We start from the raw sequence: 25,109 nt of genomic DNA on the forward strand, positions 1-25,109 counted from the left end.
CCTCTGTGCTGGAGGAAAGGTAATTTGTTGCTTTCAGAACCTTCCAGTGAACTGGACACAGGAGGAAATGTAGTGACTTACCAAGAAGGTGGAGGCAGGATTCTGACTCCTCTGAGAGAACGGTCGCAGTTCATAAAAATCTGTTCTTTCGGAAGGAAATGGTATGGTTTTAACTTATTTTTAAGTGTTTAGAGTGGTGTGTTTTTCCCTCCATAAGGAAAATCCAGAGTCCTCGATATTTGTCATCTCCGCTCTTGCAGCTGTGAAATCAAGAGCCGCTGAATAATAAAAAGAAGTTATTCACCTGACTTTCATAATTTATTTAACTGTGAAACCTTACCCCTACTGTGGGAATACCTGGATTTAGTGACATTCCCCCTCTTGGAGCTCCGTGGCTCCAGACTCTTCCTGTAAAGCAAATAGCTAGTCATCTAACCCATGGGGTAAGTGTGTGTGATGAATGTTCACACAGCGTAACACACTGCGCGGGAATTGCAAGAAAAAACAAGTCACCTGCTTGCACGATCGCCTGGGTGAGGTCTGGGGTAAATCTTCTCAAAAGCAGTGCATTAGAAGTATGATGGTCAAAGGGGGAAGAGAGATGCAGTGTGTCAAAAGAGAAATAAGACCGGAGACGTTAGCTTGGAATTCAAAGGGCAAGACTGAACGACTGATGTTCAGTGAAGACCGGAATTGTCTTCCTGAGTCAGAGCTAGGGCTTGTGTCTGTGGCTCACGCGGAAGGAACGTGTCAGCCTGGGCGTGTCTGGCTGACGGTGTCCGTGGGTTACTTAGGCAGCCCCCAAAGTCCATCCAACACGTGCCTCCAGGCCAGCTTCCCTCACGGCCCCTTGTTTCTCCTCCTTGCTGTGAAGTTCCAGGCATCGTTTTTCTTTTCTGTTAACATGGGGTTTATTTCGTTTTATTACTGTTTTCTCTATATAAAACTAAGAACTTTTTTGTTACGCTTTCTAGTCTATTAATGCTTGGACTCTTTCCTAATCTCAAGTGTATATCTGTAATAATGTAGTATATAATAATACAGAATAGGATATAACACTAATTAGTAATAATAATACAGGGAAGCCTAGTGTGCTGCAGTTCATGGGGTCACAGAATCAAACACGATGTAGTGACTGAACAACAACAGAATTATGTTAATGACATTATAATACAATATAAAATATAATAAAATTAATATAATGTATATTACTTTATACTTGTATATAATTGAGATACATATACATTGTATATATTTCTATTGTATTATATGTAATAATAACATGATAAGTTATATACATAGTTATTTTGTATATAACTACAATTGATTACTAGCACTTTATTTTTTTTTTATTACTAGCACTTTAAATTTCACATTTATAGTCTTACACTCCTTGTATCCAAAGCCCACTATCAAAAAAAAAAAAAACAAAAAACAAAGCCCACTGTCTTTGCTTAATCTCATTTCCACTCACCTTTGCACTGACAGTCTGTTGTTCTCCAGCACTGGGATATGAATTTATCACCAGCTATCAAAGGCCTGAGAAATCACTAGAAACTTTCATATATATAGATGGATGATGATAGATAGATGATTACATAGATATTTCATTAGACCAAAGATCTCTGTATTTTTTAATAGTCTGTAAATGACAACAAAACAAGAGTGTGTCTCTGTTTTAATGATGTATTGAAAATTTGTTATCTTGGGGAATTGGTTTGGAACCCTCTTGTGTCCATGCTTCAAGCCAGCATCTGCTGTTCCTTACTGTATCCTATATTGTAGCGAAAAAATCCCCCTGAAACGCACCTCGTTCAATGTCAACAACAGCTCAGTGGTTCTAGCATTTAAAATCTCTTTCTTGAGTTTCTCCCGCAATCATGAGATTTCCCCTGTTGCCATCTATCCCATCTGATTGCAAAGGTAGCAGTGGGTCTCCCCACTGGTGCAGCTTCTTGCTGCTTGCCATTGTTGACAGGACATGTGACAGACTAGCAAATCTTAAATGGATTGGAAAAGACAAAGGTGGTTCTTTCTATTCCTTCCCTTCATATGTGTTTGATGGCAGTTATGGGACATCTGTGTCAATTGTCAAGAGATCGACATTCAGGCTGGGAACGTTTCAGGATTCTCAGTGGGAGAGACCCTTGGAAATTGGCGATGCCATTTCCACAGCTGTATTGCTTCCATGTTTTCTGTCTGTAAAAGGGATCCAATGAGATGGACCAGGGGCTCCATCTGGCCCTATAAGAAGCCAGGCAAATGGGCATAATAGAGCTTATTTTTTACAGCTGACCTTTGCTCTAGCCAATTGATAGAACTACCAGTGCTTTGAGAGACTGCCCTTAAGATTTCAGCAGTCAGAATATTTTGTAGATGGCTTATTGAGAACAAAGCACTTGCACTGCATTTTTAGATTTTTTTTGGCTGCTCTGCATGACTTGTGGGATCTTAGTTCTTCCACCCGGGATTGAGCCCGTGCCCCCTGCAGGGGAAGCACGGAGTCCTAACCACTGGGCCACCAGGGTAGTCCCCCCACTGCATTTTTAGACAAACATTTTACTACAGTTTTAAAATTATAGAATTACTGTGACTGCTGTACTGAGAATGCCTACACCCCATCACCTATTATTAACATAATAGGTGGGAATAGTTTCCCCTATTATTAACACCTTGCTTTAGTATGGTACATTGGTCATAATTAATGAACCAATATGGACACATTATGAACTAAAGCAATACTTTATTCAGATTTCCTTAGTTTGTCTCAGCTGTCATTTTTCTGTTCCAGGAGGCAGTCTGGAACACCACATTATTATGTGGCCTTAGTCTCCTGTGGTCTGAGTTTCTTAGACTTTGTTTTTGATGACTTGGTGGTTTTGAGGAGTACTGCTCAGGAATTTTGTATAATAGTCCTCAATCTGGGTGTTTCATGCTTTTCTGAAAATTAGGCTGGGCGTATAGGTTATGAGGGGGTCACAGAGGTCAAGTATCATTGGCATCAAGAATGCATATGAACAATATGACTCATCACTGTTGATGGAAACCTCAATCGCCTGGCTTAAAGATAACGTGAGGTCTCTTCACTGCCAAGTTACGCTTTTTTCCTCAGTTCCAGCTGTCCTTTTTGGAAGAAAGTCACTAAACTCAGCTCACACTGGAGTCAGGATTTACCCTCCATCTCTTGAAGGGTGGAGAATTTAAATAGATTATTTGAAATTCTGCAAGGGAGATTTCTCTCTTCCTCCCCATTTATTTTTATATAACTGAGTCACATCAGTATCTGCTCACAGTGTATACGCACTTGTTTTATGTGTTGGGTTGTAGTCCTTTACTACTTTATGTGTTATGCCTCAGTTTTTCCAGCTTCTGCTCTTGTTTGCTCCTCTGGTGGGCTCCCATATCCCTTTGACCTACCCCCGTCATCATGGTGATTTGTTCGTTTCTTTGTGAGCATGTCCTAATTTCCTGGCATTATAGGAGGCTCTAGGCTCATTTTGTATATCCCACTCCAATCTCTGAATCGGTCACTTCTCTACAGAGCACCTAGTTTCTTATCTTGAAAGATGACAGTAGAAACCAAGATCTAGGAGACAGCCATGCCCACTCACCAGTATTGGAGAGCCATAATTCTTAAGTTTCTTCAGCTGATAGAGCAAGGATATACCTGTGTGTGTAATAACCTGTGTACATACATGTCAATAAATATCTCTGTGTGGAACATCGGTATCTCTCATAAGCTAAATGTGAATTCATACTGATGTATCCAACTCTGATCCATTGCTATACAGATCCTTCTGCCTCCTCCCTCTGCTTATCTGTAACTTCCCACCCTAGCCGTGAGAAGAATCCCAGCTCCCACCATCCGCCATCCATCATCCATTTACTTAATCAATTACAGGGTACACGTGTAGTAGCTCATCCTATGCATTTTATAAAACTGATTAGATAAATATGGATAAACATGGAAGTGAAAAAATGGAACATCTTCAACTTATTCTTCCTTAATATGGAAGTACTGTGAAGATCGTAAACCTTGGGCTTGTTAGTTCCTAATGGGATTGCTCTAAAGAATTTTAAGGTTCAAAGGGTAAAAGGACACGATTTAATATTATTTAATGTGCTCCTTCCCTTATGTTACACTGTTAGTACTTGGAAAGAAAGTGGTATGTTGACTTAAGAGCAATATCCATATGTTTGATAAGACCTTACTTTTCTCTCCCCACTCCAGTTTCTGCAAATCTGAATTGTAACCATATTTCAAGGTCCAGATCAAATGCCTTCCCCATCACAAGGCCTCCCTGAATATCCCTTCCCACTTCTGTGTCCTGACAAGAGAATGGCCTCTTGCCCACTCCTGCAATAAATGTGCTGTTTCCAACTCTGTGTTCCCGATTTTCGTTTTAAAGCCAGGACTTCGGACTCCCACCTGAAACCACGACATTGTCCAAACAACGTATTCCACTTTTATACTGTACTGGATTTCCTAGGGTGGGGCGAATCTCCCCTTGTGACGGTTTCTTAGTGGTCCTTATGAGCTTGGAAAGTTCAGGTGGGCTGGGCTGTACAAGAAATGGGCTCAGTGAGATGGCTTCTAGCAGGATTTCAACAACCTTAGGGGCTTATTAAAGGCAGAATGGGAGGCTTTAGTCCCTTCTTGCAAGGTCATCCCCATCCTTCACTCCTGGGCTGTTACTCAGGAGCCACTGAATGAGCCGCTGTCTAACATGTGACAGGAACAGACCTCACCCACTGAATATGGGGAGTCCTTTTGTTGGGGGGGGGTAAGAGACTGTGGGTGTGGAGAGGGTCTCCCCAAAGTGGGGGGGTGTTGATGACCATGGACACAGTATGTTTCTTTTTAACCGTATCTTAAATGTAAAGACAGCTGACTATTTAGGCAAGTGTTCCATAAAAGTGTAATGAAAAGTTTACTTTCTCGATTTCAGGGGTTTTTTTTTTTTTTTTGGTCTATCTTAACCACATGTTTTTCTATTTCTTGTCATTTCTTTTCCCAACCTCCAACCTCTTTTTTTTTTTTAACATCTGTGAGATTTTGATGAAAACTCACTTTTAATATGCTCATCCCTCTCCCCTCCCCCATGTCACACTTTTAAAACAAGTCCTTGATTTTTGCTTCTTGATCATTGTTGTCACATCTGCCTATGACGTTGTCCCCAGCTGTGACTACTCATTTTGCAGCAGTGACTATTTTAAAAGCTTAACCAGGTAGTAGCAAAATTCCTTGCTATTACTCCCAAATACTCAAATTAGCTTAAAAAAAAAAGTTTTAAACTTTGCTCTGGGTTGACTGTATACCAGATCCCGTCCCTTCAAGCTCTAGATCAGCTGTGGTGTTGGCAGTTGGCCTATTCAGTAGGTAAGCTGGAACAGCGTTATCCTCTGTGGCCCCAGGGTTCAGAAATGGTGATGCGGTTCCTCCCCTGGGGTGTGGTTTCAGGTCAGGATGAGGCAATAATGACACAGTCTAGTTCCCTCTGGGTGATGTTTTAGGTAACTCAAATAGTCTTCTAATTCCACTCTTCTTAACAGTCATGCCTCTATGAAATCCACATCTTAATTTTAGTTTTTCACCTATTCCAATTTTTCTACAGTAAGCACATATTATTTTAAAGTCAGAATACTGTGTATGAAAATATAAAACATTTAAGAATACAATAAGCCAAAGAAGGGTGATAAATTGTGAGTGAGGTGCATCTTGTGTTTTAATCCTCCCTGGGCAGCCAAGTCCTTCCTTTCCTCACAGCACTTTCTGGCCACTTCACTTCTGATGGGGACTACACCCTGGACCTTGGAGATTTCTCCTGAGTATAAGAAACCTTCTTAATTTTTCAAGTTGCAGATCTATGTATTTCCTGCTTTCCAGAGCATAAACAGTCTCCTGGTCTCAATAAAAGGCAATCCAGAATTTCCTCGGATGAGGTAGGATTAAGAGGGGGAAAAAAAACAGGATTAAAGGTAAGGTTTACTCTTCTTTTAGGGGCAGAGTAAAAGCCATCACGTCAGGGGGACAATGAATCATTCAGAGCCCGGATAAGCTGGTGCTTGATTCATTTTCCTTAGTCGTTACTTTAGTAATTGAACATTCTTCCCAAATGATTTATCACAGCTAACTTGTTTGCCCTCAGAATCCAGTTGAGAGGACTTCCCTGTCAGTCAGTCCAGTGGTCAACACTCCAAGCTTCTGATGCAGGGGGCGTGGTTTCAATCCCTGGTCAGGGAACTAAGATCCCACATGCTATGTGGCTTGGCCAAAAAAATAAATATGAAAAAAGAGAATGATTTTTTTTTAAAGAATCTAAGTAAGGATCTTTAGATACTTCTTACCGCATCTGGAATCTAGTATTTGTCAATTCATGTTGTACTTAATCAATTCTTATCATAATTTCTAATAAATATATCTCAATCATAGACATTAAAAAGTATCACCCCAAAAAGATAGTCCATTAAGCAGATGCAGTTTAAAAATTCAGGGCCCTGTAGGCGTAGACTAGATTTTTGCAAAACTAGAAAAGTAAATGAGGTCTAAATTGTTCCAGTTTCATTGAGTTATAATTGACATACAGCACTATGTAAGTTTAAGGTTTATACGTATTACATAATGGACTTCCCAGGAGGCACTAGTGGTAAAGAATCTGCCTGCCAATGCAGGAGATTCAAGAGATGCAGTTTCAATCCCTGAGTCGGGAAGATCCCCTGGAGTAGGAAATGGCAACCCACTCCAATAACTCTTGCCTGGAGAATCCCGTGAACAGAGGAGCCTGGCGGGCTACAGTCCATGGGGACGCACAGAGTCGGACATAACTGAGCACACACAGACACAGCACACAGTTTTGCAGATTATACTCCATCGTAGGTTATTAGCCGATAATGGCTATAGTTCCCCGTCCTGCACGATATATCCTTGTTGCCTATCTATCTTCATAGAGGAGTCTGGATCTGTCACTCCCTTACCCTCAATCTGCCCTCTGCCGTTCCCGCTCCCTGTTCATAACCACAAAATAATACAAATGAATGTTTAAGCAAAACAGAATCCAACATAGTTCTAAAAAGCCAAACACGAGGGTATGTCACTTGCCAAGCTGAAGCACATTCTATGGAGACATTCTTTACAGCCACTAACACTTTCCAAGGACAGGAAATCCTTTAAAACATTCCTTCCTACCATTACAAGAATCCTGTTTAAACTGAAAGCCTCATCCTTAAGACAATCTGGAGATGTTAAGGTTTCTACTAGAAGTGAATAATGTGCCAGCTGTTGGCACATCCTCTAAGCACCACAGACCCCTGGAGCCATTGCTCCTGGGTTCAATGTCACATTCACCCTTTAAGGATGCTCTGTAGAAGACAGCGCCGTACCCAAGGCTGCCCCTGGGTGGACCTGAGGAACAGGTGAATCTCTCTTGGGCCTCATCCTGGTCTCTGCTCATCAGTTCTTTCCTACAGCCTTGTCTCTCAGATACAGGAGGAAAGCCAACAGCTATCTAGAAAAGTTCTCTTCTCCAAAGGGGTTCATGTTATAAAAGAACCTACAAGAGGAGGATCCTAGGGGGCACAACCTTCCACTTCAACTCACGAGAGTCTATTTATGTGTCTTTCTGTCCCGTCAGTCTGTAAGGAACTTCTGGAGGGGAAGGGCTGTGCCTTAAGGCATCGATGTTTTTCCTGTGCAGACACAGACCTCGATGTTTATGAAGGAATGAATGAACACACGTGCGAACCAAGGAAGGCATGCGGGAGAGAGGCCGACGGAATGTGGGCACCGAGCGTAAGATGACCTGCGACAGAGACTCAGATCCATGATAACCACCTGGAACTCATTTCATTCTGCTTTTAAAGTGCGGCTAACTAGATGAAGAGACTGTGAAATAAAGGTCCGTTCTTCCAAGAAGCCTCTAAGAAAAACCATGTGGCTCTGATTCTGATATCTATGCAGGGGCGGGGGGTGGCATTCTTATCAACGTGCCTAGCGAGGCATGATTATCAGGAACTTTTAAAACAGAAACCGATACTTGCAATATATTTGAGATAGCACATATTTATGTGGTTGAACAACAACTTGAGTAAAATTAGAATTAGGCTTACAATATGAATCCCTCCTGAACCCTTGTACCACGTGACCACTGCACTGCATGTGGCTGGAGAGATTCCAACACACACATATGTATTCACGCATGCAAACAATAGCAGGGCAGTATCACACAAGTAGTGTGAGGACTGGGAAAGCCATTCATAGGTGGGGACCAAACATTGAGAATGTCTGGTCTATGTGTTATGCCTCACTGATATTAATTTTTTCGTTTGTTAAAAACAAATATATGTTTGTTACAGGAAATCTGAAAATTACAAGAAAGCAGAAAAGAAGCAAACAAGAATTATACATTGTCATATCTCCCAAGATGATCACAAGTATTATACGGTATGTATTTCTTGTTAACGTTCTTACATATTTTAAAACAAAATTGGGGCCACCTAGTCCAAACTATTTTGCAAACTGCTTTTCCCCCATAGTTTTCATGAACATTTCTCATGACTTTAAGCATTCTTAAATATTCTTCTGCCATGTTCCTCTCAATGGTTGCACAACAGGTCTTTCCTTGAATCATTTTCCTTCTGTTTCTCATTGTTGAACTTTTCTTTAAACGTTTTCCTGACGCTGGAATTTTTAGGCTGCGGCGAACATCCTTAAAGAAATCTGAATGTTTTCTGAAATTAGAATTCCTGGGTCAAAATCTGCATGCATGTTTAAGACTTTTAAAATATATTGTCCCATTACCTTTCCCAATTTGTTGTGTCCATTTATCCTCCTGCCAGAAGTTATGATAAGATTTATTTTTTAAAGTATTTAAAGGTCAGTTTTACTTTGGTATGTTTATAACTGTATCCATTCCTTTGTCAGTTGTATTCAAGGGTTAGATTATGGTGTCTAATCTGCAGAATTATTCAGTCTGTTGATTGAACCTTTAGCAGGAAAGATATTAATATCACACATCTCCTAATGAAGCTTCAACAAAATAGTATTAGGATAACAGATTTTTTTGACTTTTTCACCTTTAGAAGTACACCGTGGGAAAATGAATCAGTCATGTCTTGTCATAAATATGTTGAGAGAAAGGAACTTTTTTGCTTATGTATCTTTTTCACGTGGATGGCCAGCAACGGTATTCCAGTTCAGAGTTGTTCCCCACTTTGTTGTCTCAAGTTGGAAGCACAGTATAAGTATGATTAAGTCTCCAGCTTGGCAGCAAAACATTTACAGTGTAACCCAGATAGGCTCACCCTGTGTGTACAGGTTGAGTGAAAGCATCTCTAATTCCCTTGAGGATGCAACCTCTTATGTTTTTCATTTGAGTCCAGAGTGAAAGCTGCATGGAAACTCCTTGACAGTATTCTTCTCTATCGGGAACATTAGATTCCCAAGATGCAACTTGTTTTCAGATTTATTATTCTCCTATAATGAAGAAACTCAAGGATACTTCAACCTGGAGGAGCTTTTTATCTGACATCTTTCTTTCAAGGTAACAGCTCTGCAGCGATTTTTTTTCGTATGCACCCGCTTATTAGTGGTAGCTTTTGGTGAAAACATGCTTATCAAAAAAGGATGATATATAGTGAAGAGCAGCTGCTCCAAATCACAAACTATTCATAAATAGCTTCCCACCCCCACCCTGAATGAGGCCCTCTATTCTCCAGTTAGAACAGTCAGCAGAAAATGAAAACCCTGTAGGGTGATAAATAGTTGAAAAAATATGTCTCCCTAGTGTTTCGAATGTTGTCTTATAATGCACTGCACTTTCACTGAACCAGAAATTGTCTGTAATAAAAGAATATTGAGGGGGAAATGTTTAGATTCTCATTGAATGCTAGAACTTAGAAGACATGCTCTGCTTTCACTGACAGAGGTTAATAGCCGAGTATATGTCATCAGCATCAATAAAATGAGAGGTTTTGGTCCTGAGCCCCTAATAAACAATTGCAATTTTTAACATGTAAAAGCTGGAGACCTTTTCCCCCCTAATTTAAAATAACAGTCCAATTAACAATAAGCAAATGATCACTTTTTAAAAATTCTATAAATATTTCATTTTTTTAAAGCCATCAAAAATAAAAGACCACTTCTTTCAGCTGTCTTTTGACTTAAAACCATCTTTTCCATTTATCTAAGGAACAAATACTATTGTTTCTGGAAAGTATGCTGCTTTCTTTCCTGGTTATTAGTCATCTGTTTATACGTTGTAGGGACCACACTCCTACACACACTCTTAACTTGGAGCTTCCTTCCTCATAAAAGGAATTTGGGCAACCCGGAAATCATTTCAGAATCGTCCCGAGATCTACTGAAGTGAGATCTAAATGGTCAGCTGTGATAACAAATTCACTGTCAGTTCTGGACTGTGATTTTCCTACTTGACCAACTTGATTCTGCCAGGGGTGAATTGAATGTCAGTCTTGCCTATAGGTAACTCTTTTTTCGAGCTATTTAGTACAGTAATCATGAGTATCTACTGAAGAGAACTGCAGTTGTAAACAGCTTGACTGTGTCTAAAGTGCAACTCTGTTCTTACCCTAGAGGACTAACATCTCAAAGTCCTTGAACTTTTTATTTTTTTCTTTCAAGTATGTGCACTAAACCAAGAATGTGAGCTGGTTTTCCTCAGTCTGAGTCTTCCATGGAACAGATGGGGCTTGTACTTATCTGGATGGTTGTGGGGGGTGGGGGGAGTCCTGAGGACTCCCACCTTGACATTGCAATGAAAACTTTCCCTCAAATCTCTAAATTCTCTCATCTGGCACAATAAATTAGAAAAGCCTGCTGTTCCCTTTGGTAGGCTTATGGAGTGCCCCCATGTTAGATTAATATCCAGAAATCATCTCTTCTCTAGTGGAGCAGAAGGCAGGTGATGAGTCCCAGATGTTTCTGCACGACCGTCATTCCCAGACATAATAGATGACATCAGGGAAAGAACTGTGCCTTCTCTTTTTCTTTCTTCATCTTTTTTCCCCTCCTTCACCTCCTCCTCCCCCTACTTCTTCCCTCCCCCTCACCCCTGCTTACACACACACATGCACACACACACGCATGTACACAAACACACACATCTTTTTCTTTCTTTTCTAAAGGTTTCAGAGGGTTTGAAAGTTGACTAAGTAACCTCACGTAATGGCCCAGTCAGTAAAGAATCCACCTGCGTGCAGGAGACACAGGATCGATCCTTGTGTTGGGAAGATCCCCTGGAGGAGGAAATGGCAACCCACTCTACTGTTCTTGCCTTGGAAATCCCATGGACAGAGGAGTCTGGTGGGCTGCAGTCCATGGGGTCACAAGAGTCGGACATGATTTAGCAACCAAACCACCAGCAGCAGCTTCATTTGATAGAATAACTTGCCCCACACTTCAGTAACCACAGCTGGCGCTGAGGGCAAAAGGACTTGGGATTGTCGGGAGATACCTCAGAGGTGGCAGCCTCAGCCATGGGACTTGGACATGGCGATATAGAGGGCTGTGAACAGCATCGCAGGACAGTGGGTCACTGGGTTGTCCCTCCTGCAGTTCTCCTTGCTCAGAGCTGCGGCTGAGTCCATCCTCTTTGCTTTCTCCCTTGTTGCCTTAGAATTATAGGGAGAACTGTCAGCTCCCTAGGAAATTCCAGGAAGTCTCCAGCTGCCTTAAGGAAAGTGAACTTGGTAATAATTGAACCTCCCCCATTTCTCTAGTATCATGCCGGCCCTTCTGTTAGATTAGAGACGATGACTTTCAAGAATGCATTCAGCACTCTAATTTCATAGATGAGGGGTCTAGGATTCAGGGGAGCACGTGGTCCCGACCCATGGTCCAAACACGTGAACCCAGCCTGCACATCCAGACCCGTGTGACTCTAAGGCATGTGTGCAGGACGTGTGCAGGGGCCCGAGGGAAGAACCCAGCCTGCACACCCAGAGCCGTGTGACTCTAAAGCACGTGTGCAGGGGCCCGAGGGAAGAACCCAGCCCGCACACCCAGACCCGTGTGACTCTAAAGCACGTGTGCAGGGGCCCGCGGGCGCTCAGTGCTTCCAGCTCCGCTGATTGCAGGCTCTCAGCACGACGGCATGACGCCACTGAACCCGCAGACTTGGCAGAAGCGCTCTTTCTGCCTTTAGGGGGCCCACAGTCGGGGCTCAGCGCTCACTGCCGGTGCCCCTGCAGCTCCGGATTCCTCCTCCTGACATGGGGAAGATCCTGAACAGAACAGAGACAAACCCTAGGGCTTTGCTGTGGCCATGTGCTGCGTGGTGCTTAGTCTCTCAGCCATGTCTCATTCTTTGTGACCCCATGAATTGTAGCCCACCATTCTCCTCTGTCCTTGGGATTCTCCAGGCCAGAACACTGGAGTGGGTAGCCATTCCCTTCTCCAGGGGATCTTCCCAACCCAGGAATTGAACCAGGGTCTCCTACATTGCAGTCAGATTCTTTACCAGCTGAGCTACCAGAGAAGCCCTCTTGTGGCCATGGAAGTTGATCAAAAGCTTTTCTAACTGCAGCGCTGTCTCTTTTATTGCTCTCAAGCTTCATCCACCTGGGATGAAAGGAGTTTATCTTTCTCATATTAAGGAGTTTCCCAAACTAGAGAACATACAGTGCCCTGTGATGCTTTCACCAGAGCAGACTTGCTTCATAAGCTTAAAAATCTGTAAACACTGTTTTCTTAGCCAATGGTTTCCCATCTAACTGAGAAGGGTTCATGGAGACTCATGTGCTCCTGTGTTTGGATGTGACCTCCCAGGGAATTGGTCTCCGAGGGAGAAGTGAGAAGCCTTCTTCAGCTTTCCACTCTGTGCTCTATGATTTAGTCCATCAGAGTCTGTTAAAGGTGTTAGTCACTCAGTCCTGTCCAACTTTTTGTGACCCCATGGACTGTAGCCCACCAGGCTCCTCTGTCCCTGGATTCTCCAGGCAAGAATGCTGGATTAGGTAGCCATTCCTTTCTCCAGGGGATCTTCCTGATCCAGGAACTGAACCCAGGTCTCCTGCATTGGAGGCAGATTGTTTACCATCTGAACCACCAGGGAAGAGTCTGTTGGGCAGGAGGGAAACTGAGACGTTGACTCCCTTTCTTGCTGATGAAAGCAGGCAGCATTTAAGAGCTTGGAAATGTTCAGCCATCCACACCCATCATCCACTCTCCCTTACCTCCTATGCCTGCATCAGATGTATGCAGAGCTTAGCCCTGGAAGTTAGATGGCTTACGTAACTCCCCGCTGTCAATTATTTTGATCACACTACCAGGGTAGCTTAAGTAGCTGGCATCCTCTCCTTTTCAAGAAGGGGAGGTTTGGACTCAGAGGTCCAGTCTGTTGTCCACAGTGACAAACAGCAGAGTCAGAACTCAAACCCCAGCCAGCCTCACCACAAAGCTTCATCTCAGGGATGTCAAGCTGCCTTCTGTACTTTTAGATCAACGGAAAGTATCATTTTGCCTTCTATTTATAAGACCGAGTTACTTATACAATTGGTGATTCCAGTGTTTTTGGAGTGTAGCATGCCAAACCAGGCTCGCAAAGGGTCACAGCAGAATGTGTCCACAGTCTAACCACTGTGCTGTTTACAGAAGACATACTTCAGAGCAAGAGAAATTCCGCAGAGCGTGGTGTTTCTATGAAGCCAAGCCATCAGGAAGTTTCTTTTTAAAATAGTATTTAACTTTTTTTCTGTTTATAAAAATAATACATAATCAGTAAAAAAAGAAAAAAAAAGTCTAAGCAAATAAATGGAAAAAATAAAAGCCACCTATAATGTTAACATTATGGTATACACAGTTTTAATATTACTATTTGTACGTATATATGGATACATGCATATACAGGACTTCCCAGCTGCTGCTAGTGGTAAAAGATTCTGCCTGCCAATGCAGGAGACATATAAGACAAGGGTTTGATCCCTGGGTTGGGAAGATCCCCTGGAGGAGGGCATGACAACCCACTCCAGTGTTCTGGCCTGGAGAATCCCATGGACAGAGGAGTCTGGGAGGCTACAGAATCCATGAGGTCGCAAAGAGTTGGACATGACTGAAGTGGCTGAGCACCCACGCACGTGCGTATATGTATACATCTTTTAATAAATGTATAATATATTAATATGGCTTGCATATTTAATATATTTATAAAAGTATATATTGTCTATATAAAATCTTTTAATAAAGTTAATGCTATATAGCATTAATCTAATTTTATATAATTATATGTATAATATTCATATGATGCTAGCTATATGTCTATATGGCTGGGGTTTCTTTTAAGCATGACGCTTTCTGTCACCATATGGCCAGCCGTTAGCCACGCCGTGGATCGATCCAGGGTCTTCCTGCAGGCCATCTCATCTTACAGCCACAGTGCTGCTCTGGGAGGATTTCCTGTCGTTGGCTGCCCCCAGTGGGGGGCAATGGGGCTACAATGACTGTCAGCCCACTTCGGGCTCGTGCAAGCATCTGGTAGAAGGCCATCTAAATTTGGCTTGACTTGCCATCTCTTATCACCAGTTGGTCATTGGGAATTCGCCACAAGGCCACGACGAGCATTGGCTGAGGTCACCAGTGTGGCCGGTCCCAGCGTGCTGGGGTACAACTGACTAGCTCCTGGGCTTAATCTGTGCCTTCAGGAACAGTTAGGCATCAACCTGTGTATATCATCTTTCTGCGATGGTTGAGCACTTCTTGAAATGTCCAATTTTATGGTCAAGCGGACCAGATAGCACCAGTTCATGAATGGAAAGTATGAAGTGTCTGGTCACTTGGTGGACTGTGGTGATTTGCCAATCTGCCCCTCTGCCCCACCCCCCCACCCAGGGTCTAATGGCAAGCTGGGAGCTATTACCCCCAGAAGGAGAAGAGGTATTTGTTGGAAACTAGCTTAAATTATAAATCTTAAGGTCCTGCATTTCTGATGCCCCACTGAAGCTTGAGATAGGCTCCAAATGTGTCCTGTCCATCAACTGGTGAGTGGATACGATGTGTTCAAACAAGGAAAGTTATTCAGCCACAAAAAGAATGAAATACCAATATATGCTGCAAACTGGATGGATCTTGAAAGCATTATGCCAAGTGAAAGAAGCCAGACGCAAAAACCCACATATTATATGATTCCGTTTATGTGAAATATCCAGAATAGGCAAGGCCATAGAGACAGAAAGCAGAAAAGCAGTTACTGCAGCTGGGAGAAGGTGGGAATGAGGTGGATGGGGGCATGACTGCTTAGTTAGTGGGCATGGAGTTTCCTTCTAGAGTGATATCAAAGTCCTAGAACTAGATAGACGTGATGGTTGCAAAACACTGTCAATGTACCAAACACCACTGTGTAATGGTTAAAAAGGTGAATTATGTGCATTTTACCACAATTTTTAAAAAGTCACAGAATTACATGAGATTTCTTTTTGTAAACACCCTTTTGTCTATCGGAGAAGGCGATGGCACCCCACCCCAGTATTCTTGCCTGGAAAATCCCATGGACGGAGGAGCCTGGTAGGTTGCCGTCTATGGGGTCGCACAGAGTCGGACACAACTGATGCAACTTAAGCAGAAGCAGTAGCAGCTTTTGTCTATCTGGGAGTTTTAAGTTGTTACTACTTTTTTTGCATGGCTTTTCTTTATTATGTCCTCAGACTTTTCAAATGGTCTGTAACAGTAGGTATTTCTCTTGTGCCCAATGTTTTCCAGGAAACCCATCACTCACAGCCCTGATTCTCCTCATCTAAAAATGAAAGTTGCTCAGTCGTGTCCGACTCTCTGTGACCCCATAGACTATACAGTCTATGGAATTCTCCAGGCCAGAATACTGGAGGTAGCAGTTCTCTTCTCTAGGGGATCTTCCCAGCCCAGGGATTGAACCCAGGTCTCCTTCATTGCAGGTGGATTCTTTAACAGCTTGGTTAATTTCTCTGCAGATTTGCTCCATGGAAATTCCCTTGACTTACCTGTACTTTTCCTGTACCCCTGTTTCCCCTCACCTTTTATGTTTCTGTTCTTTGCTTAATTTAAGCATATCTTCAAGTAATTGCAGATTGTCTCATCTGGAAATGTCTATAATCCACCCTTAAAACTGATTGGTTAATCGTCATGGTTAAATATACTTTGCCCTCTGCTTTTTTCTAGGCTTTAGTGTTGTTTCTGTTTTCTCATATTTTGTATGTTACTTGTTTTCTCTCCCAAGACGGTATGAGATTCTTCTTATTATCTATAGTATTATGAAATTTCATTATGATATGCTTGGATAGAAGCCTTTTTTCATGCATTCATTTGTTCACATATTCAAGTGGTCTCTTAAAATGTAAAGACTTTTATTTTTCAATTCAGAAATTTTTCTGTGTTATATCTTCACTAATTTTCACTCCTCTATTTTCTCCAGTCTCACTTCCCCAACCCTTATTTGGAAGGACATCATATGTATTTCTAAAAGATGGAAGACGTCATATATAGTTCTCTTAGTTTTTTAATAGTTTCTTTTAGGCATGTGTCTCCCAGTTTTTTTTTTTTTTAAAGAGATTTCCTTGACTCCTTCCTCCAATTACCCTATTGATTTATTTCATCTCTCTCATTTTTTAAAAAATATTTTTTATATGGGCCATTTTTAAAGTCTTTCTTGAATTTGTTACAATATTGCTTCTGTAATGTTTGGGGGTTTTGGCCATGAGGCATGTGGGTTCCCTGGCCAGGAATGAAACCTGCACCCCTGCATTGGAAAGCGAAGTCTTAACTGCTGGACCACCAAGGAAGTCCTTCTCATATTTTTAATTTGTAAGAATTTTCAACTTGTTTCATACCCATTCCTTTATCAAAACATACTGCTTTAATTTTATAGATTAAATATAATTCTTCAATCTTCGGGGGAATGCCAAAATTGTGTGTTCATTTAGTTCTTTCCCTATTTTCCACATCATTCCTTCCTTCTGGGATCACACTTTCAATCTGTTTATCATGAAGTCTCTTTTTTATACTTTATATTGATCTCAAGTTATCCATTCATATTTAAGAGTTAAGAGTCGAAAAGAAGGTTGAGAACATTATGTATTGGAATAAGGTTCTGGTTTTGTTGTTGTTGTTGTTTTGTTTTTTTAGGTCTCAGGCAGTAAGGCAGCCGTTACCATAGGAGTCCATCAAAAGCCAGAATGTGGAGGTCTTTCAAGGGGAAGGTAGTTATTTCATTTTCCAAAAAAGAAACTCTGATTCTTCAGCTTTGGAATGCTTAGGTCATAGCAATCTGCGGAATAGTCCGGGACATTGATTGCTTAATTTACCGACTTTTAAAGAAGCCACATGCTTGCAGCCTCAAATTTCACCTCCCTTTTGCCATTCCGAAGTCTGCAATTCCTACGCCCTGGAGGAATCCTGCGGGGCGCGCCCTCTCCCCCTCCCTTTGATTCAGATTCCCCCGGGTGAGTACTCACTGCTTTCTTCCTCCTCCTTGCGTAGTCCATCCATCACGCTCCCCAGGCCTTCTTCCCTTCAGAGTTTTGTGGAAATCCCTCATCTGCGGATGGGCCCTCTCCAATCTCTCTGACATGCAGGTTAATATATTTTTAATCTTTTATTATCCTTACATTATAGGGTGTCTCCAGGGAGAAGATCTTTTTTTTTTTCTCTTTTTGCTATGGACTTAACCTCTCAATTTATTAATTTCGCCCAACTACAAAATGGTCTTTTCAAAAGTTACTTATAATTTTAAAATTCTGTTATAAATCTCTTCCCTACTAGTGAGTTGACCTTATATCCTCAAAGCTTCTGCTTCACCAAGTTGCTTCAAGTCTTCCTCAGACTTAATGTTGAGTGAGTGAATAATTTAACTTTTTTCCTAAAGGGACTGATTTATTTTGACCTGCTCCACAATCTCCCTAGAGTTCTTTGAGAAGCATTAACCGTTACATGTAGTTAACAACTCCTCTCTCTCACCTGGGTCAGCCTGCACAGAGTTATTCACGTGAAAAGTATCTTGAAGGCAAGTATTTGCCCTTGTGATTTTCAGGTTAGGGCTTACATTCAAAATGTCCCGGATTTTTGTCAATGGCATCTTAACATTCATAGATGTCTCTTCTAATTTTCAGTCCTATGAGACTTTTGTTGTACTCAAGTTTCTGCTGTTCTGGACAAAGACTGTCTATCATTTTGAAGTTTGCTTTGGCACTTTCCCAAAGTGAATTTAGACCGTACCATTTATTTTGAAGTCAGATGACTCTACATTTGGTGAAAACCTGTCTGGATATGTTGTGTGATGCAGATAGAAGTTTTATTTTTGTTTTGCTCTATTTTTGTTTCTGTTTATCAATACAATTTAAAACCTAGTTAAACTAATAAAGTGTGTAACTGACAAACAAATTTCTTCATCATACAATACTATTGAGAGGAAATTCAATATTACACTTAGTTCTTATATACCAGGGACTGTTTTGGAGAATTTGTATTCATTAATGCCTTTAATCCTCAAATGATCATGTAATTTTACATTGTACAGATGAGAAAAAGGGAAGCCAGGGTATAAATTCAGGCTGTTGGGCTCCAGAAGGACATTTTTGTGGAAAGTTGTTTCTTTTCTTTTAGAAATTGTCCAGATAATTCCTTGTCCTAAGGAAGAGACATGAACCCTGGAGTTATTTTGGTGGAGAAATAAGAGGAAGAAAGTAAATATCTCAGAAATCAGAAGATGATACCCTTGTTCGTTAGGAATTATAAGTTTCATTAAGAAAAAACAGAGGAACCACAGAGCAGAATATCCAAAGAGACTAATAAGCCTTCTTGGTTTTAGAAGAAACACTCTTGTACAAATGTTTTAAAATTCTTCCATATCCTACATTCAATATCACTTTTTGATATATTATGGAAAAATATTGAAAAGAATTTTGTACCCAAATTGACTTATCTACTTACTCATTTAACAAATTTTTTAATTCACTGATATTATCTATATATATATACATACATATATACATTCTTTTTTTAATGTTCATTTCCATTATGGCTTATCATAGCTGCACTCTTCACAATAGTTAAGATACAGAAACAACCTAAATGTCCATTGGCAGAGGAATGGATAGAGAAGAGGTGGCACTTATGTACCGTGGATTACTAATCAGCTATTAAAAAAAGAACAAAATAATGCCATTTGCAGCAACATGGATGCAACTGGAGATTATAAGTGAAGTCAGTCATTCGAAGAATATTTTTTGAGCACCAGCTGAGAAGCTACCATCAGTCTAGGTGGAGAGGATGCGTTTGTGAACTAAAACTGAGCTAATCTCGAGCAGGTTGTCAGCAGGTGGGGGCAGCACCGGCAATAAACATCAGAAATGGATGATGTGGTAGAGGATGCCATGGAAGGAAGGAAGAACAGCCCGAGGTAAGGGAGATTTGGAATCCCTAAGGAGATGGGCACAGGTTACAGTTTCCAACATGGTGGCTGGGATAAGCCTTTAGAGAAGGTTAGAACGGAGCTAAGGCTTGAGGGAAGTCAACGCGTTAGCCTCGCTCCATCTAGGGGAAGACTGTTTCCAGCAGAGGGAATCGGTAAAGAGGAGCACCCCAGCATGTTGGAAAAACAGCAAGGAGGCCCCCCAGCAAAGGGAAGAGATGAACTCCGAGAGGGATTGGGGATCCAGAATGTTATGGGCTTAGTAGGTTGTTTTGGGGGCCATGACTTTTCCTCTGAGTGAAATGGAAAAGCATGATAGGGTTTGACATGGTCCAACTTCGGTTTACAAAGACTGCTCTGGCTGCTGTGTTGAGAAGAGATTGCAGAGGAACAGGAAATGGATCAAAAAGATCGCTAGGAGACCAGCACAGTAACCAGGCGGGAGGTAAAGGGGACTTGAACCATTGCAGGGGAGGAGGTGAGGAGTGTTCAGATATGAATGTATTTTGAAGTTGGAGCCAGTAGAATTTTCTTATATGGGACTTGGGTTGAGAGAAAACTCAGGATGCAGGATTGAACTCTGGTTTTTAACTTGAGCATCTGATGTCGCTTCCATGAGGACCATGGAGAAAGTTGTGGGTGGAACAGTTTTGAGGGTCTGTACCTATCGAAGCTGACATTTCAGTTAGACATCTGAGTGTCAAGCAGGCAGTTAGATGATACAAGTGAGGCGTTTGGAAGGGAAGTGTGGGCCAGAAATATAAATCACTCCCATGAATACTTGACTGCAAGCGATTCATCTAGTTTACAGTGGGGTATACTTTTAAAAGCAATCATCGGGAGCACTTAGGAATTTGTATAAAGTGAGAACCTTTAAAATCTACAAACTGTCTCAAGTAAAGAAAATATTTGTGAATTCTGAGTCTAATAATCAGATGGACATAATGTTTTATAAATATTATGGGCTGAACCGTGTCTCCCCAAAATTCCTCCGTTGAAGTTCTAACCCCCAGTATCTCAGACTGTGACTGTGTTTGGAGATGGGGCCTTTAAAGAGGTAATTAAGATAACATGAGGGCATGGGGTGGGCCTTAATCCAGTATGACTGGCGTCCTTGTAAGAGGAGGTTACGACACAGACACACGGGCAGGGAAACGCATGTGAAAACACAAGGAGAAGGTGGCCAACTGCAAGCCCAGGAGAGAGGCCTCAGGAGAAACCAACCCTGTGGATGCCCCGACCTGGGACTTCTAGCTTCCAGAAATATGAGAAAACAAGTTTCCATGATAAATGCCCAATTGTGCTACTTTGTTGTGTATTAGTACAAGGACATAACAGATAGCTAATTGAACTTGAATTAATTATATAGGTTTTGTATTTTTACAGTGGTTTTATATATATATATATATTTATATTTTTTTTCTTCTTTTTTTTTTTTTTTTTAATTTTGCAGAGTTTTGTAAGCACTGAAGTATGTGCAGTCTGGGCATTGAACCCAAGGCTGAAATGGTGCTGGGGAGGGGGCGGGGGGCAGGGGAGGCACTGTGGTCAAGACAGAGAAGGCTTTAACTGAAGGCTTGGAAGTGCAGAATTTCCTCCCGAGAGGATGAGCTCGCCTGTTTTATTTGATGTGTATCTAGAGAGACAATAACTTTGTGTTTTCTCTGTTTTCAAGTTCTGTCTTTTCACTTATTTTTTCCTGTCTGGGTGTTGCCTTTCACAGGGAGAAACAATGACTTTTTAACTCGGCTCCTTTCAGAAGAAGGCTTTATTAGCATCCTTATCTTACCGAAGGTGAGGCAAGTCACTGAAATTTAATATCATTTATTATCCAGAATCTGGTGTGCGCTGTGTGTGTGTGTCGTTTTAAATGTGTTCATGAATAAGATATTGTGAAAACGGTTGTTAGGAGATTTAACTTAGTGCAATTAATAGTCAGCAGTTGGGTGCAGCAATTCTCTGCCTGTTCATTACTCACAGCTGAGCAGATCAAGTCACTTGGTCGTGTGCTGAATATCATCATTTGCTCAGTGGTGTAGAGCCTCGAAAGAGAAGATGGTCAGCTGGGATCCATACCCGAAACTGACCTTGCAAAGATCCGGAAACCCGTCTCTGAATTGCTAGCAACACTGGATATTCCTGGAAGGGAGGAGAAAATGAAACATTCCCACTCACTCAGAGATAAGGCTTAGAAGGGAGCCAGCCGGCGGAGGTTGCCCTCACCGGTGGGAGTCTCGGCTCCCTGAGGGCCTGGTGTGAAGTACCCTGTAGTAGCTTCCGGAACATTCCCTGGGGCCCAGCACACAGAAAGCCTTGAGTATGTCGGCTAAACAAATAGATCTGATTTTTTTTCTCCCTTAGGAGTGAGTTTTGCTAGGAGGTAGCGGGGGAAGAGCCTAGAATGCAAGATCAACACTTTTTAAATAAAACAAGCGAAATTAATTTTCTAATGAAAATTCAGTAAATCCAGAGCTCAATCAAATATCCAGAATCAAAGCTTGGACCCAGAAGGAGACTCTCTAGCTCAAGAGGGCTTCCTGGGCTCCCTTCTTCACTAAGGTTTCACTTCTGCTGGGGTTTGCTGGGCTCTGCTGACCTCAGGGGTGTCCCTACTTGGAAAGTGCTTGCTTGAGCCTGGATGCCATGGCCTTCTCCATGTTCCCTTCAGTACAGATACAGTGGGCCGGGGCCCTGCAGACAGGGTTCCAGAAGGTGGAGCAGATGGAAAAGAGGACACAGTACATGTGAGCATTGGAACAGCCCCACTTTGAAAGACTGAGCTAATTCCTTTTCACCTCCAAAGACCTGGCACAAACCGGGTCACCCCTTCTGGGTTCTTGAGTCCCACCTCTTAGTTTTGCTTCAGAAAATGTACTCGCCCATTAAGATTGTGGCCTCCGAAAACCAGGGTCCCTTTCTCTGTCCTGTCCGAGGCTTTCCCTCCAAATTCCAGGTTCAAGTTGGAGACGTGGGCTCCCTTCCCTGATGACTGACCTCCCCCCTGCCCCCGACATTACTCTTCCTCCAGTGAGTCCTCCATCCTTACTAGCAGAGAGGGACCCGGTGCTGCCCCAGGGCCACCTGAGCACCCCAAGCCAGAGGAGCCTCAGGGAGCGTCTGTCACAGGCAGCCACAGTCGGACCAGCTGCCACCCTTGCCCGTCACATGCAGACCCCAGCACATTTGGAGGGAGAGAGGAAAGAAACATCGCGAGAACAGCTCAGTGACAGACGGCCGTGGCCCCCCCGGGAACCAGCTCTGCCTGCTTTCCAGTTCCGCCCCGACCTGCTCTGCATTTATCATATTTGAGCTGGGGAATCGGAGGATTGAAGTAGAGCGACTGTGTCTTTAAAGTGGTCACAAGAATGTCAAAAACAAGCAGCAGCTCCATTTTAATGGTTTTCCTTGGGGAGTAGGCAGCCTGGCCGCCAGCACTGCCTCCTCCGTGCGTCCTTGTGTCCTGAGTCAGGGTCTCCTGGGAAGGAGAAGGATGCTCCAGAGAGCATGTGGGGCCACTTCCTTTCCCCTTGGCTGGGATTCAGGGTGTAAAACTCTCAGAACAAGGCTGGTCTCTCACATCTGTCACTCCCTCAGCCTATTTGTGGGGTTTTCTGGGCCCTTCTCTGTCATTGGCTGTGTACATGCATGCTTAGTCGCTTCAGTCATGTCTGACTCTTTGTGACCACATGGACTGTATCCCACCAGGCTCCTCTGTCCATGGGATTCTCCAGGCAAGAATACTGGAGTGGGTAGCCATGCCCTCCTCCAGGGGATCTTCCCAACTCAGGGATCGAACCTGCGTCTCTTAATCTCCTGCATTGGCAGGCGGGTTCTTTACCACTGGCGCCGCCATTAACTAACAGATGCCAAATGGTTTCATGTTCTAATCCCCCCTCCGCTAACTTTTCCATCAACACCACACCCACCCTCGTAATGGGCCTGAACTTGCTGTTGTCCAAACATTGATCTTTGCCAGGCTTTAGTTTGTCATTATGCCGCATGTAATGTTCTTAGATTAATCTTCCTTCTCACTCCCTCGGCTTGGCTTTATATTAGTCATACCGCAATCAGAAATGCTTTATTTCTTCATATTCTGAATACTGATATTTCAGATAGACATGGACAATCTCTCTGGAAGCCTCAGAGAGGCTTCATTTGACTGAGAAAGGGGTTGAGGAGAAGTATCTTGTATCATTTGTAAGATATAAAAAGGGCTTCTCTGTGTTTCTGTGTTGTTTAGGTTTTTTTAAAGGATGACCTGGGCTACACTTGAGACTTCTTGAGAGTTTGAATCCGTCTGGCACTTTTATCTTTTACTACTTCTCATCTCAGTTTTATTCAGCATGGGGCAAAAAAAAAAAAAAAAAGGTCACAAAACTTCACCACAAAAACATTAGTCAGAGGTGAACGCTTTGTTCTTTGCCAAAACCTTGGAAAAAAGGGAGGTTCAGAATTTAGATTCCACCCCCCACCCTTGTCTTTCCTAGAAAGAGCTCTTCTTTGGAAATAACTCAAGACCACAGATTCTTCCTAATCCCACCTGTCTCTGAATCTTTGTGATTTTCAGTCTAAATAAAGTAAATGTTCTTGACTTTCAGTTGGGTTTCTAAATGAGGAAACCATGTGCGAAGTCCTTCCGCAGGGCTCTTTTGGTATTTTAAACTTTAGTTCTCTCCCAAATGATGATGGTTCCTCAGTGAGTCTTGACAATAATTTCTAAATTAGCCTTGTCTGAACTTGTGCTTGGTAATCTCAGGTATTTAATTGTAAGTGTCATAGATTCCTAGCGTTTCCAACGCAGGTGTCAGATTAAAAAAGACAGTTTGACATCCTCATTGCGTGGGTCATTTTAGTCATTTTCCACACCAGGAGCAAGGTAATTAATATTGTCCCCTCACTGCAGGGCTACAGTACATGTGACACTCCCATGTATGGACTGGGATCCACACTGTACCAGCGGTTTTTCTTAGGAGACACCACAGAGGATACCATGGTCAGAAAGCCAGACCGTGAAAAGTAATGAGGTAATTCTATCAAGAAGCGGAGTAGCCAGAGCTATTGCACGGTCCTGTCTGCTGAAATGTTTATTTTACATAATTCTTGAAAAGTGAGCGGAAACCATGCTTTTAAGTTGTCTTAAGAGAGATTGTGTGATGGGGGAAATCAGATGCGCAAAGTATTCAAAGGAGGACACTTTGGAGCTTAGAGTCAGATTTGTTGTTCTTCAGCTTCTTACCAATTGCTGAGCAGAGCTCACGGCTGGTTTTGAAATCAGGCAGACTTCTGGACGAAGTAGGAAAAGAATCAAGCGTGGGGAGATGGTGATTTCTGGTACCTATTGTGATGTTGCTTCACAATCAATGTTTTTTCCGTTCTTCCCAGATATTCATCCCTTTCCAGGCATCAGAATGCTCCTCTTTAGTTGGAATTTTGCTGGAGAATTTAAATGAGCAATCAGTAGGTTGCTTGGTGAGCAAGGGATTCAGAGACAAGGGGAGTGAATTGTTTCAGGGGAGGATACCTCTAGGTGAGGGAGGGACCCATTACTAGTGCCTGCCGACAGCCTGGCCACCCCTTCTGACTCCGTCTGTGTCCATCTGTTCCCTGCTTCTCTGCATGGGTTGTACCCCAGGAATCTTCTCAGTCTCTGGTTTGGGCTTTACCTCTTTTCCCAAGTTCTGGATATGTATCCACCCATTGCCCAAGTCATGCACATGA

General features: G+C 42.4%; 2 long non-coding RNA genes across 2 annotated transcripts in view; both read left to right on the forward strand.

The window, feature by feature from the left end:
* Positions 1-7,724: 7,724 nt before the first annotated feature.
* LOC122432498 lies at positions 7,725-17,133 on the forward strand. The gene is made up of 3 exons (XR_006266846.1): positions 7,725-7,895; positions 8,353-8,440; positions 17,108-17,133. It is a non-coding gene; the product is annotated as an uncharacterized LOC122432498 (long non-coding RNA).
* A 2,155-nt stretch (positions 17,134-19,288) lies between these two features.
* LOC122432497 overlaps positions 19,289-25,109 on the forward strand; it is a 35,853-nt gene continuing 30,032 nt past the window's right edge. Inside the window, exons 1-2 of the long non-coding RNA XR_006266845.1 lie at positions 19,289-19,379; positions 21,115-21,185. This is a non-coding gene — a long non-coding RNA (uncharacterized LOC122432497). The remainder of the gene's footprint in view (positions 19,380-21,114; positions 21,186-25,109) is intronic.

Source organism: Cervus canadensis, chromosome 31 (genome assembly GCF_019320065.1).
Source record: "Cervus canadensis isolate Bull #8, Minnesota chromosome 31, ASM1932006v1, whole genome shotgun sequence".
Taxonomy (NCBI): domain Eukaryota; kingdom Metazoa; phylum Chordata; class Mammalia; order Artiodactyla; family Cervidae; genus Cervus; species Cervus canadensis.